Consider the following 13,802-nt stretch of genomic DNA (forward strand, 5'->3'; position numbering starts at 1 on the left):
AGTAGGGTGAGAATCTTCATTTTCATTTAAAAGAACTCTGAATTGTTTACACTTTTTTTAGTTTTATTATATTTATTTTTTTTAATTATGGTAGAATACACAAAACATAAATTTACCATTGTAAGCATTTTTAAGTATTTAGTGCAGTTATATTAAGGACACTCACCACCACCCATCTCCAGAGCTTTGCTCATCTTCCTGAACTGAAATTCTGTCCCCATCACACACTAACTCCCCATTCCCCTCCCCCAGCCCCTGGCAACCACTACCCTACTTTTTCTTCCAAGATTTTATTTGTATTTATTTTTAGAGAGAGGGGAAAGGAGGGAGAAAAAGAGAGATAGAGATATCGATGTGCCAGAGAAACACTGGTTAGTTGCTTCTCGCATACCCCCAAACGGGGACTTGGCCGGCAACCCAGGCATGTGCCCTGACCAGGAATCGAACAGCAACCTTTCAATTTGCAGACCAGCACTCAATCCACTGAACCACATCAGCCAGGTCTTGATTTTTTTTTTTTCTTTTCTTTTTTGGGAGAGTACATTTATCAAGCTGGAAACAATGGAACAAGGAAGGGCTTAGGATAGAAGAAGCAACAGGAGAGAGAATAGGTGGGGCTGCTTTGGCTCTCTAGAAACATTATGGGGAAGAAGTGCACCAAGGCAGGACAGCAGTGAGCTCACTGGAGAGTCAGAGAAAAGGAGGCCTTGGAGACAGGATCAGGGGGTTGGCCAGGACCCGCTGCCACTGCCCATTGCTCCCCTGGCTGCAGGTCTCGTTAGGACCCCTAGAGACTGGAGATGCCTGCCTGAGAGGGAAGAAAGGCGTGGTTTGCGTGCTCCTGGGAGGGCAAGTGCACCCACCCTCTTACTCTCTGTCTCTATGACTTCGCTCAGTAAAAAAAAATTTCTTTTAGTAAATGTGGTTATATTTTATTTTATTCGCCATGTAATACTTGCACCTCTTCCTCCACGAGGGGTTCCACAGGTCCTTAAGTAAAGCATAAATAAAATTAACATTATAGCCAAGGAGGGCCTGAGGATCCACATCCTTTTGCAACTGTCCCCTAAAACCAAGTCTTAGGAGATGTCAAGGAGAACTCCATCCAGCTGGAGCGACCAATCTGTCTGCGGGTTATTGACAACTCCTCTCTCTCTTCTTTTAAGTGGTTTTGCTGTCATTTCTGTATCTGAACATTTCACGAGCGAAGTCACCAGTGGGTCTGACACAGACAAACATCTGAGCTTTCTTCCTAGCACCCATTCTAGTGAAATGCTGCTTGTCACTGTTCTCATGCTGCATCATTTGAGTGGGTGTCAGCTCCCAAATCAAATTACAAGCTGCTTGAGGGATGGAACTGTGCCTTTTATCTCTTTTGAATTCCCCTCAATGTCCAGAACAGTGCCTGGCAACAGAGATGTTGCTCAAGAAATGGTGGTTGGTGGTGATGGTCATGGTTGGAAGTCAGAGGGTGGCTGAATCTCAATCTTCAGTCACTACCAACACGCAGGACCCCTATGCGGAGCATGGGAGGGAGTGGGCCTTAGGACCATTCCTGTCTTTTCCTGGAGCACTTCCCTCACCGCTCCAGAGGCAGCAGCTCTATCATAGCTCAACCACTGCAACTGCCGCAATGGAAAACTGGTACCGGTGGCAGCCGGGCATATTCACTTAAGTGTTTTAACTTGTGTGCTTTTTCCAACTTAAAGATATTATGTGTATATACATCGACATGGAAAGGTGTGAATATATTGCTGAGTGACCAAAAAAAGATATATATGTTACCAGTTCTTTTATATAATGTGTGTAAAAATATATAAGACATTTATATAGGGAGGGAAAAAAGAGCCTGAAGAACAATCACAATTGTTGACAGTGATTATTTCCAGGTGGTGTAATTTTCAATAAATTTATATTGTGGGTTTTGCGGGGGTGGTTGTTTTTCAGTTTATTCACATTGTAGATATTTTTAACAGTGATCATGGATTTGTTGCATAGAAAAGTATGTTTCTTAAGGGGAAAAAAAAGTAAGCAGGCTAACTAAATTAATGACTAGAACTGAGTCTTCTGACCTGTTTGCCCTGAAAAGTCCATCTGGCCCAGATTAGTAAGCAGGTGATCACTAAATTCAGATTCAACTCACTTCTGGCTTTTCCCAGCAAGTATCGAATGTGTCCTTGATATTTAACAAGGAAGGAAACTGAGACGCAAGGAGGTGAGGGGACACACCAAAGGGAGAAAATGAAAGAAAGGGCCATTGGGCCCTGGCTGGTGCGGCTCAGTGGATGGAGCACCGGCCTGAGAACCAAAGGGTTGCAGGGTTTGATTCCCAGACAGGGCACATGGCTGGGTTGCAGGCCAGGTCCCCAGTTGAGGGTGCGCAAGAGGCAACCACACACTGATATTTCTCTCCCTTTCTTTCTCCCTCCCTCCCTTCCCCTCTCTCTAAAAATGAATAAATAAAATGTTTTAAAAAAAGAAAAGAAAAGAAAGGGGCATTGGGTAAGGAAGGTGGGCTGCCCTCCCAGAACCAAGGTGAAGAGGCAGGGCTATGGGCAGGATGCATGCCCCATGGCATGGTCCCTGGAGAGCACAAACTTCATTTCTCCCCACCTGGGGTCCTCAGGCCCCTCAGAAAGGCATCCATGGACCCCACTGCCCTCTCTCCAACTTCCAGCAGATGCAGGCCCTGCTGGCTGAAAAACTAGGAGCCTAGAAACTGGTTGTTCACCAATGGAGGCCCTGCAGGTAGGACTCATGGACTCACATGCCTCTATCTTAGGTACCGCTGCCTTCCACAGGCATGGGAGAGCACAGTCCTTTGGACAAAATGCAGCAGTGAACCATCACCGGCGGCAAACGCTGATCCATGAGCTGCCTGTTCCCAGAGTGTGTACAGAGGTGGACAATGTGCCCCTGCCATTTAGTGTCCTTATCTTTCCTGCCTCCTGCCCCAGCTTAGATGATGGCCTCTCTCCCCAGCACTCTCCCTCCACAAACTGCCTAGGGTAGGACCTCATGTTCCTCAACGGGCCACATTAATGGCATCCTCATGACACCTGTGTATGAGGCAAAAAAGTAGAGGGGGCTCCTCTGTGCAAGATGAGCCACAGCTGGGCCCCAGCTCCCTCCCTGCTGGGCTGGCCAGGCTTGCTGGCGAAGGGGACCCCAGGCTGCCACTTCCTACAGAGCCAGGCCACACAGCAGGAGCTGCTCCCAGCTGCAATAGCTTCCTGCAGGTCCCACCTGCACCCCTAACTACCGGGGGCCCCAGAAGAAGAAGCGCCTTCCCCCTGACAGAGGTCCGGCTGAACCTGTTGCCACACCAGTCAAACGGGCAAGGCCTGACCTAACCTCAGTGTCCTATTCCTGTTGAATTTGTTTCCCTTTCTGCACAGATCTTTGCCTCTCAGTCAAAATGTATTTGGGGGTGAAGAGGTGAGGGGGTGAAGAAGTACAAATTGGTAGTTACAGAATAGCCATGGGGATATAAAGTACAGCATAGGGAATACAGTAGCCAAAGAACTTATATGCGTGACCCATGGACATGAACATGGCGTGGGGATGGCCTGAGGGAGTGGGCGGTGCTGGGTGGAGGGGGGCAAAGGGGGAAAAATTGGGACAATTGTAATAGCATAATTAATAAAATATAATCTAAAAAATGATTCATCCATGTTCCAGCATGTAAAAAAAAATGTATTTGGCAGGAACATTAAGGCTGCCAGCCCATTTATGGCTGACCTATATGGCCTCCACTCATGGGAAACAGAAGAGGATTGATTATGTTTTCATCCTAAGGAGAGACCACTTTTTCTCTGTTTTTCTTGTTCTTTCTCAGTGACATGCACTGGCCTCCAGCTGGCACAGTGGGTCATGGGCAAGCATGTGGGAGCGCGGGGACACACATGGGAGAGAAACTGCCCTGTGACATCATCACGGGCTACGGCTTGTGGCTGAGCCTTTCAGCGCCTTTCAAGCTAGTCACACGTCGAGGGCCACATCCACAGAGCTCAGCGGACAGAACGCCATGTCAGGCCTGAAGTGACAATCTGATGAGATGTTTTGGTTTCCTGTGAAACCCCCGTCTCAGCATGCTGTGGGTTTTCAGAAGTCTTTCACATGCAGATAACAAATGCATCTGCTTATACATCTTCATTTCTACTCCTGAGTTGCTGACACCTGATCTGAATTGGAAGGTACAGAGCAGAACTTTCCTTGCCTCTTTTCCCATCATCCACACCAGAAGAGGGAGGAAGTGTACCTTCTCTGCCCTTCGTGCCTGGAAACCTGGCCTCTGATAGCTAAGCTGATACAACACCCACTCTAGCAGATCGGTACACCAAAGTGTCATGGAAATAAAAATAGAACATTGAGGGCAGAACAGGGCAAAGGAGGTCAAAGTGCTCATGAGAAAGGGTAGTGATAAGCTTCAAACCTCACTCTGAGTTCAGGTCTGCGAAGGCCAAGCCCATTATATCATTACTATGACTGATGTGTAGAAGCAGCCTCAGGCTTCCAGGACAACATTTTCTTTTCCCCTGGGATTAGTCTCAAAAAAATTCCACATAAAGTTGATTCTACAGGATCGTGAAATCCAAACATATAAATTGTGGTAAATAAATAAATAAATAAATAAATAAACAGAACCAAGTCCTAGCTGGTGTGGCTCAGTGGGTTGGGTGTCACCCCACAAACCAGAGGAGGGGAGGTGGGTGGGGGGCGTCGCTGGTTCTGTTCCCTGTCAGGGCACCTTCCTGAGTTGTGGGTCTGGTCCCTGATTGCAGGTGTGCAAGAAGCAACAGACTGATGTTTCTTGATGTTTCTCTCCCTCTCCTTCTCTGTCCCTTCCCCGTTCTCTAAAAATAAATAAATAAATAAAATCTTTTTAGAGTAAGTGTGGGAAGCTCCTGTTTCCAGATCCAGCCTCTAAAATTCCTGTGTCCAAGAGCAAATTTCTTACTCCTCTTAGCTTCATTTAAAATTATAAAATATAGCACTATAAAAATGAGACTGTCCCAGGACTCCGTGGAACCAGATATGTAAAGCAGTTAGCCCAAGGCCAGGGCACAAACTATACAAATGGTCATCCTCTGTGCTCTCTCCCTGCCCGAATGGCACAAAAAAAGGACCTCTGATCCCCAAGGTAGGGCCCCTATAGGAAGCATTTGGGGTAGAAGACTATTTTCAACATTTCCAACAATTTAAAACCTTTCTAATGGAAAACTGTGACTCTCAATGGGCTGTGGCATGGTCTTGAAAGGCATAGAGGCCATAGGGCAGCGTAATACAGAAGCCAGCGATGAGGGTGGGGGGATGGGGCCTGCTTCTGCCTGCCTGTGCCATTGGTGGCCAGCCTTGTCACACACAGGAGGACAGGCAGCCAAGGGTCCTTCTCCCAGTCAGGACCCCAGGGACAGGGAGAGGACACCAGTGATTGAAATAACAGCTTTGGTGGCTGTGGGTGCTGAGGAGGTGACATATCACTTCTCAGACCAAGCACATTAGCGTCTGGATGTTTTTGAAAGTTCCCTAGATAATGAGGGTCGTTTCCGGTCCCAGGGGGACAGAGGTAGGGGAGCAAAAGCATTTCTCTGTGCCCCCTAAAAGTTTCACAGGAGGCAACATGCCTGACTCCTTCTCCTCTCTGCTTTGTATTTTCAGGATATCCCACACTCTCTAAGGAGCATGAGGCACTAACGCTGCCCAACCAAAACAACTCACAGCACTCCAGCATGCGTCTACCCTCTCCTGCAGGCTGCAGTCAGGCTCGCTGGCAGGGGAGCCTTTCTAGGCCTTATCTGACAGATGAAGCGAGGAGCTGTGCTCCCGGGAGACTTGTCATGAGGATGAAATAAGGAAGTGCTCAACCGTTTCGAGCTGTTAGTCAAAGCTCTGGGGGAAAGGTCGAATTCCTCTCTCTGCTTTATACTTCAATAAAGTGAAACCCAGAATAGTTATTTATATTTAGTTTATTTATGCCCCACTTCCTTCGGTTGAGAAGTTTATGCATGGTGGGCCCTTGGCAGAGGGGTCTGGGGTTTCCTCGCCCACTGCCTGGGGACATCTAACACAGTGGCAAATCAAGGCAGCACTCACATGAGCAGAGGGAACTCCAGCTGCTAAGGTCTTTCCTCTGTGAGCACACTTTAGAAATTCCCCTGTCCTTCACAGTCCTCAAGTTAAGTTAAACAGTGATGAAATATTTTTATACACTTGTTTTTATTCTTCAGTTGTCTCAGGTGGCTGAAACGGATCCCTTCTAGAACAAATGAAAGTGATTTGGCCATAACTAAAGAACCCTGGTGCTCACTGGCCATAGCTTTCTAGGCCCTTTCTTTTCCTTTCCTAATCCCTGGGCTCGACCCTCCAAGGCATCCAAAGTACCCCCCGCACACACACACACACACACACACACACACACACACCCACACCCACATGCCCCACTCAAAATTCCCAATTCAGACTAGACACAAAATTAGATAAATCTGAGGCATGACCTATTTCCTAATTGTGCGCTCTCTCTCTGTCTGTCTGTCTCTCTCTCTCTGTCTCTGCCTCTCTCTCTGTCTCTGTCTCTCTCTCTCTCTCTCTGTCTCTCTCTCTCTCTCTCACTCTCTCTCTCTCTCTCTCTCTCTCTCGTTCTCCATTGGACCTGTAATCCAACAGCTGCTAAAATTACTTATCCTTCCTCATTCATTCATTTGTTATGTTAGGGACTCAGGATGCCATTCATTACCAACACTGACATGACCCTGACATGAAGCTAGATAAATAAGAGATATCCAATTATAAACTGGGATAAATTCTATGCAGAAAACAAACAAGGACAAAGGGGTACCAGACAGCCTTACTTACATAGGGTAGCCAAGGAAGACTTCTGGGGACAGACGCCATTTAAGCATAGACCCAAAAGATGAAAAGGATTAGTTATGGGAAGAATGCAAGGGAGTTGGGGAGGAACCAGTATTTTTAGGAGTGGGAATAGTATACGCAAAGGCCTTGAGGCAGAAAACAGTTTGGTGCCCCTCATCAAATGAAGGATGACCTAGTGGCTAAGTTGAATGAATGAGAGGGAAAGCAGCAGATAAAAGGTGAATGAGCCGGGAAGGTTTAGGCCATGTGAGACTCTGTAGGTCATGGTTAGGCAGAAGCTTATCATAAACCCCCTTGAACTGAGGTAACCTGTAGCTGAGACAGTGCTTACCAAATAGTCATTTGCTCCCTCTCGTATACCAGCCTCCCTTGCAATTGGACTGGGGCCACATGATTGGTTCAGGCCACATGATCGGTTCTGGCCAATGGATTTTAAGTGGAAATCCTACCGTCACTTCTAGACAAAGCAATTAAGAGCTAGTGAGCCTTTTCCATCCCTCTCTTCCCCTGCCACAGTGACCCTGGGCGTTATAGATGATATAGTCACAAGAATGCACAACACAGCACTGGACTTTGAACAACTAAGATTTCAGGGTTTATTGATCTGTGACTGCAATGTAACCTAGCCCGTCCTGACTAATCTCAATATGTGTCTAAAAACTTACAACCCAGAGGAACCTAGTTACAACAGTTTAGCACAGAGCAGGAGTTGAGGAAACGGCAATTCCTTTCCCTCCAGCTCTTACCCTTCCTCTCTAACACTGGGAACAAGGTTTAGGTGCACTGCACATACCCTTCTGTTCATTCTCACACTACCCCCAAGAAACCCACAGTGATGAAAGTCTTTTTTCCAGTGGAATAACTAATCTGTAGAAGGAAAGTCAGGGGACCTGTCTGTCCTGGGCCATACAGCAATAACTTATGAAAAAACTCACCATCTCTTGTGTTTTGAAGCTTCCCAGTTTACAGGGGAAAAAAAGGTAAACAGGGCAAAGCCTACACCTATCTTTCAGAGGAGGGAAGCGAGACGATGCCGTCTTGTGACCTACCCCAGCAGGGGTTAAAGTCAAGTGAACCTGAGCTCCCATCCCAACCCATTACTTACTAGCTAAGTGGCTTTGGGCATATTACTCAATCTCTAAGCCTCAGTTTCATCATCTGAGATAAGATGCTTGCCTGGCACATATTAGGTGCTAAATCCAAGTTATGACTAGAACCCAGATACACTGACTCCTAACCTGAAGGGGTCTTGGCCCAGGACAGTGCTACCTCCAATGTCAAGTCCCCAGTAGCCCTAGGGTCTGATTCCTATGCATGTTTCATTGTTGGTTTTCCCCTCAGGGTCGGAAAGGGGTGGATGTTAAGAAAACTTCCCAGAGAGCAAACACAGGAGCCGTGTCTGACCCTTGCAACAGCTCAGTCTCTTTGAGACAGGAAGAGCTCAGTCCCTTTTGTTTCACTTTAGGCAGCAGACAAAAATTCCGCACCCAATGAGAGCTCAGCTCCAGGAAGGAAATTACTTTGGATGAGATGCTAAACCAAAAGTTGGAAACTGTCAAGGTTGCACAACCAAGACGAGACAGTACAAAAACTGAGAAACTTCAGACTCCCAGGAGGATAGTAGCAGCAGGTGAGAAGATAAACCTTGGTTGCCTCCCAAATCCCTTCAGATTCAAGAAACTTCTTGCTCTCCTACTCAGCCGATACCTGGAACCAGCCAGGCCCCCATTCCACTCAGTGGCCAGAAGAGTGGGATACTCCCCAGGTACAAGCCCTCCAAAACCTTCCCTTGGCTCTCAGTGAAAACAAACTTGACCACAGCCTGTGCAACTCTGGATGGCCTGCCCCTGACCTCTCCCCAGTCTCAGCCCACCACACTCCCATTGTGCTCTGGCTCAGGGAGGCCTCCATAGCCCGTCTTTGGGTCCTCAATCATCACTTCTTCCCACTACCAGGCCTTGGCACGTGCTGTCGCCTTTGCCTAGAAATGCCTGTGTGGTCCCTCACTTCATTTGGCCCACTCACCATTCAAAGGGAGACTTCAGTTTCACTTCCTCAGGGAAGTTTCCACGAATGAGATCAAATCTCCTCTTTCCCCCTCTTACCTATCTGTCCTCCCCACCTACACTTCTTCAAGCCCTCACACTGTGGTTGGTTATGCGTCTCCATGTCATCATCCACGCTTAGACTCAAGCTCCTTGAGGTCTGGGACCTTCTATTTTCATTGCCATATCCCCAGTGCCCAACACATAGCAGATACTTGATAAATATTTCTTTAGTTCATTATTGAATTGCCTGTCTGGCTCTGTGTATCTAACTCCCCATGGGGAAGAATGAGGGAGAGTTCTACCTCACAGGTGAAGCACACCTGGTTTCTAGACTCTATCCTCAGACCTAGAGGAATCTGACCCCAACCATGAATAGGCTCAGCTCCTAGGTCTGCTTTTGGTGGCATTTAACTAGCTCCTGAGCTCAGCAGTGATGGTAGACACACCATCTTCAGCTGGAAGCCACAGCGTTGACACTCTGCCTCTCCCTTGATTCCTGCTCCTAAGCTCCCAAGATGATGGCACACAGTCCCTGAAGCCTGGCTCACAGGCCCACCCTAAGCCTGGTAGTCTGGAAAAGTTCCTCTTAGTATTAGGACTCTTGTGTTTTAAGCCCCAGAGTGATTGGCCTAGCCCCTGGGGTCAGGCTCTTCTAATGCTGAATGCTGGCCTTACTACATATTGTTTTGTTTTTGTTTTTTTGTGAGAGAGAAGCAGAGAGGGAAATATCGATTTATTGTTCCACTTGTTTATGCGTTCATTAGTTGATTCCTGTGTGTGCCCTGACTGGGGATTGAACCCACAACCTCAGTGTACTGGGATGATGCTATAACCAACTGAGCTATCCAACCAGGGCTGGCCTGACAGTATAAATGCTGCCCCTGACTTCGCAGACTCAGCTCCCCCGAGCTGCCCAGCAATTTCACCACGGTCACCATTATACTAGAGCAGTAACTCCCACAGTGTATTAATTCCACAGGAGTGTTAATAAGTGTCAAATGAAAACAGGGTTCCATGGTCAAATATAAATGGAAAACACCCAAAGAAGTTTCTTTGCTATAGGACTTATCAGAGCGTTAACATGTTGGTGTGCACTGTGAAAGTCCAAAGGTAGGGGGCACTGATAAAGCATACAAGATTTTCTGAGTATAGTTATTCATTCACCTTTGTTTGCAGAGTATGTCTTGCTGAAGCAAGCACTTTTGTAAGGCACATGGTTCAGGAAATGCTACTGTAGACTCTGACTTGCCCTGCAGGTGCCCGATACACACAGTGCTTTCCCCATCACAACAAGACATCTGTCAACCGGGACACAAAGGCGGCATTCCCCTTACTGTCTGACCCAGAGATTGGAGCTTCCTCCAAGACCCAGCCCTTCCCTGTGGGCTCAGCAGAGCCTGGAGGTGTGACGACATCCATGGCGGACTACTTCACAACTGGCTTTCCCAGAAGTTGGGAGGTGAGGTGGAGAACAGAGGGTAAGAAAAGGCAAGAGAATGAACATCATCTTACAGAGTGAGGCATCAAGAGGCATTGCCTAGAGTTGATGGAAAAAGAACTAGAAATGCAAGGACATGCGTCAAAACAAAAGTTGCAAAAGCAATGTATAGAGCAACTAAAAATTGTGATATAAACACATGGGAAGGAAGGGGGAGAAGTGTATATAAGCCAAATCCTCCTCTAGGAAGTTGATGATTAATAACTTAAATTGACAAATATGAAAAAGAATAATATGAGCACAGTATTTAGAGACGGTACCAATGTCGTAGAGAATATCCATTCCCCAGTCTTCCAACATTTAGGAATTTCAGCGGGACATCTGGCTGCCTGGCTAAAAACTACACTTTCCGTAGCTAATTATGGTCTTGTGACTAAGTTCCAGCCAACAGAATCTAGTGAAGTGATAAGTGCATCTTAAGAGGAAAAGGACGTGCCCTCCTCCCCTCCTTGCTGGCTGGAATGTGGAAATGGCAGTAGAAGCAGCAGCACGTATCTCAAACTACAAGGTGGAAGCCATATGTCAAGGACAGCAGGATAATAGAAAAAGCCTGAACCCCTGACACTGTGAAGCCACCATATCAGCCTTGACTTGCCAATGCACACACTGCTCATCGAAAGAAATCCTCTTTTAGTTCAAGCTGCTGTTAATGGCCTTTCTTATCACAGCCAAACCAATATAATAACCAGTACAGAATCTGGTGCCCAGGAGTAGAGCTCCAAGCAGCAAGGATCCAGACATTGCAGGCTGGAAAGCTGGTTATTCTTCTTGAAGCAAAGCAAAAAAGTTGGTAAAACTATCATCCCCTGTGACACTCGGAAGGCAGTCCATGTGCTGAGGGCACCTGTAACTAAGGAGAGAAGTTGCAAATGTTCTGAATGCTGGTGTATGTGGCTTCTTCTTCAGAAACCTCCAGTAGAAAAGAGAGGAACTCCAGTGGACTGAGACCATGTACAAGCAGAGTTGAAAAGGAAGACTCTTTCAGCCTGTAGTTGACAATCCAAGTTGACCAAGAACACCCACGTTAGGGGTTCTGATGAGACAGCCTCCACAGGAGATAAGGACATGGCCCTAACCTTTCTAATCACGATTCGCCATTCTCAGTTCCACCAATGAACCTTCCAAGGGGTTCTCTGAAGGACACAGAGAGCCCAAAGTCAAATTAAGAGAGCTTCCTGCCCATGCAAGTTATTGTTTCAGGTAGCCTTAAAGGAGGCTCCAGGTAAGCACGTTAAATTAGGGGGAGACGCAGGCGGGCCCAGTACACAGGCCACTAAATGAGAAATCAAACATTCCTGGGTTAAGAGCTAACATATGTCTACACTGAGTCAGAAATGATTAGAAGCCAAGACAAAAGGCTTCGAGTTTTTCATGAGAATTGTGTTGCCAAAGAAACCACAGGCCCGTTGAGACAAAAGCGTGTAATTATTTGAGCCCTCCAGCTACTCTCAGGCTCCCAAACCCTCAGGAGCAGGAAGTGGGCTGTGAAAGCCGTGAGGCCCTCTGTTAGGGCAGACTCTCTTCACGTCCCACTTCAGATGAGGCCACAGAAAATAACAAGCAGGGGACTCCCAGCAATGCCTGTCCCCTTCCCCACCTCCATCCCACCAAAGCAGCCAGAGATTAGAGAACCAAGTGTTAGAGCAGTGGTTCTTAAACCTCCATCTGCCTCAGAATCAGACACTACCCCTGGAGTTTCTGAATCAGCAGATGAGGTGAGGCCCAGGAATCTGAATTTCTAACAAGTTCCCCAGGGGCTGCTGATACATAAAAATCTGGAAAAACACTTTTGAGAATCACTGGTTTACTGAAACCAAGGAGCTGTCAAATGGACCAAGCAAAGGACTTACTCCCCTGGCAAAAAGGACCTTTTACCATTCCTGTCAGCCCAATTTGTCAACTATTGTAACAAGTAGTACAGGGTGTTCCTCATTTCTAATGAGAGTTTTGATTGAATTGCTGTTCAGACTCCACCACTGGTAGAGAAGACTAATATGAATCACCCATAGAGCCTGACCCTTGAGCTGAAGGAAGGAGTTGATTCCAGGCCTGTCTCCCTTGGGGAACGGGTGAGCGTGTTTTCTGTGTGGGAAGACAGGTGTGTATGGATATTTAGATGGCCCACAGTGGAGGGCTGTAGGGAGGCTGCTGTCCCTCCAATGTATTCCCTCCTATTTTGTAGTAATAGAAGCTTTAGTTGTGCACATAACCTCCCAGCTAAAGATTACATTTCCCAGCCTACCTTGCAACCGGGAGTGATCATGTGACTAGGTCCTGGCCAATTGCTTGTGAAAGCAAGTTAGGTGTGCAGCTTTCTAGGCACGCCCTTTTTTACTGGCTAGAATGTGCATGTCGGGGCACAGGATAGTCCTCTCAGGTACGAGTTGGGAGCCAGGTGTCCAAGAGAGCAGAGCAATGAAAAAGCAGGAACCTGGTCCTCCACACCACGGAGCTGCCCCATCAGCCCTGGGCAGCTTGGACTGAAACAGGGGAGAGAAATAAACTGTCTTATCTAAGTCACTGTAGTTTGCCCTTAGTACCCGCAATGATCCTGGGATGCTAACACAGGAGACTACCAAGAAATGGCTTAAAGAATAAAAAGAGGTTGACATCGGCAAGCAGATTTGCTGGAAGATGGAATGGGTAGCCAGGTAATAAGCCTCCTGTACTAATTTATTCTAATTCCTATGGTATTTGATGTTTGACAAATTGAATAACATGGTCTTTGTGATTATGGCCAAGAAAATATCAAGCAACAGAGACCCGCATACCCAGCTCTTCATACTATCATACCAGCAGCCGCCCACAGTACATGATTTCAAAAGACTTGATGCCTACATGGTCCCCAATGGCTCCCACATATCACCTTTCAGTTCAGGCCCAACCTTCAGAAAGCCTCTGTTAAATACAAATAATGTGACCTGGAGACGTAAGTCTCTCAGGAAGCCACTAACCACCTCAGTCTTTAGATGTATGCGACGGTCAAGCAGTTTTATGAAAATCTATTTAAAGCCCTTTAAATGGTAGGCAAAAGTCAGCTTCCCAAACTCCCAGAGGCAAATGAGCAAGGTCATAAACAATCTTCAACAAGTACAAGCAAAATAAGGTTTAATTAATGCTACAATTAGGGAAGGGAGGCTGGCTTTGACCACCTGGGATACAGAAATTTAAAATGCTTCACACACACCCTCTATATTCACCTCAAAAAGTAACAGAAATTTATATCACTTTTTTTCAGGGGAAGCGGGGAGGGAGATATAGAAAGGGGAGAGAGGGGGATGTCTTGCCTGATGACTCAAAGCAATACCAAAAACATAGCCAATGCAAGAATAGCGAGGGTATTTGTGGATGTGGAGGCAGGTTTTAATCTCTCTTCCTCAAGC

The 13,802-nt window shown here is 46.8% G+C and overlaps 1 protein-coding gene and 1 pseudogene across 3 annotated transcripts in view; both read right to left on the reverse strand.

Annotated features, from left to right (window-relative positions):
* Positions 1-13,802, reverse strand: part of IRAK2 (interleukin 1 receptor associated kinase 2) — a 57,590-nt gene that overhangs the window by 33,896 nt on the left and 9,892 nt on the right. The gene's annotated exons all lie outside the window — the stretch shown is intronic.
* On the reverse strand, positions 691-1,378 carry LOC129088458 (kinesin-like protein KIF9; annotated as a pseudogene).

The sequence above is a fragment of the Pteronotus mesoamericanus genome, unplaced genomic scaffold (assembly GCF_021234165.1).
Source record: "Pteronotus mesoamericanus isolate MK-2021 breed Mesoamerican mustached bat unplaced genomic scaffold, CSHL_Meso_final scaffold_54, whole genome shotgun sequence".
Lineage (NCBI taxonomy): Eukaryota > Metazoa > Chordata > Mammalia > Chiroptera > Mormoopidae > Pteronotus > Pteronotus mesoamericanus.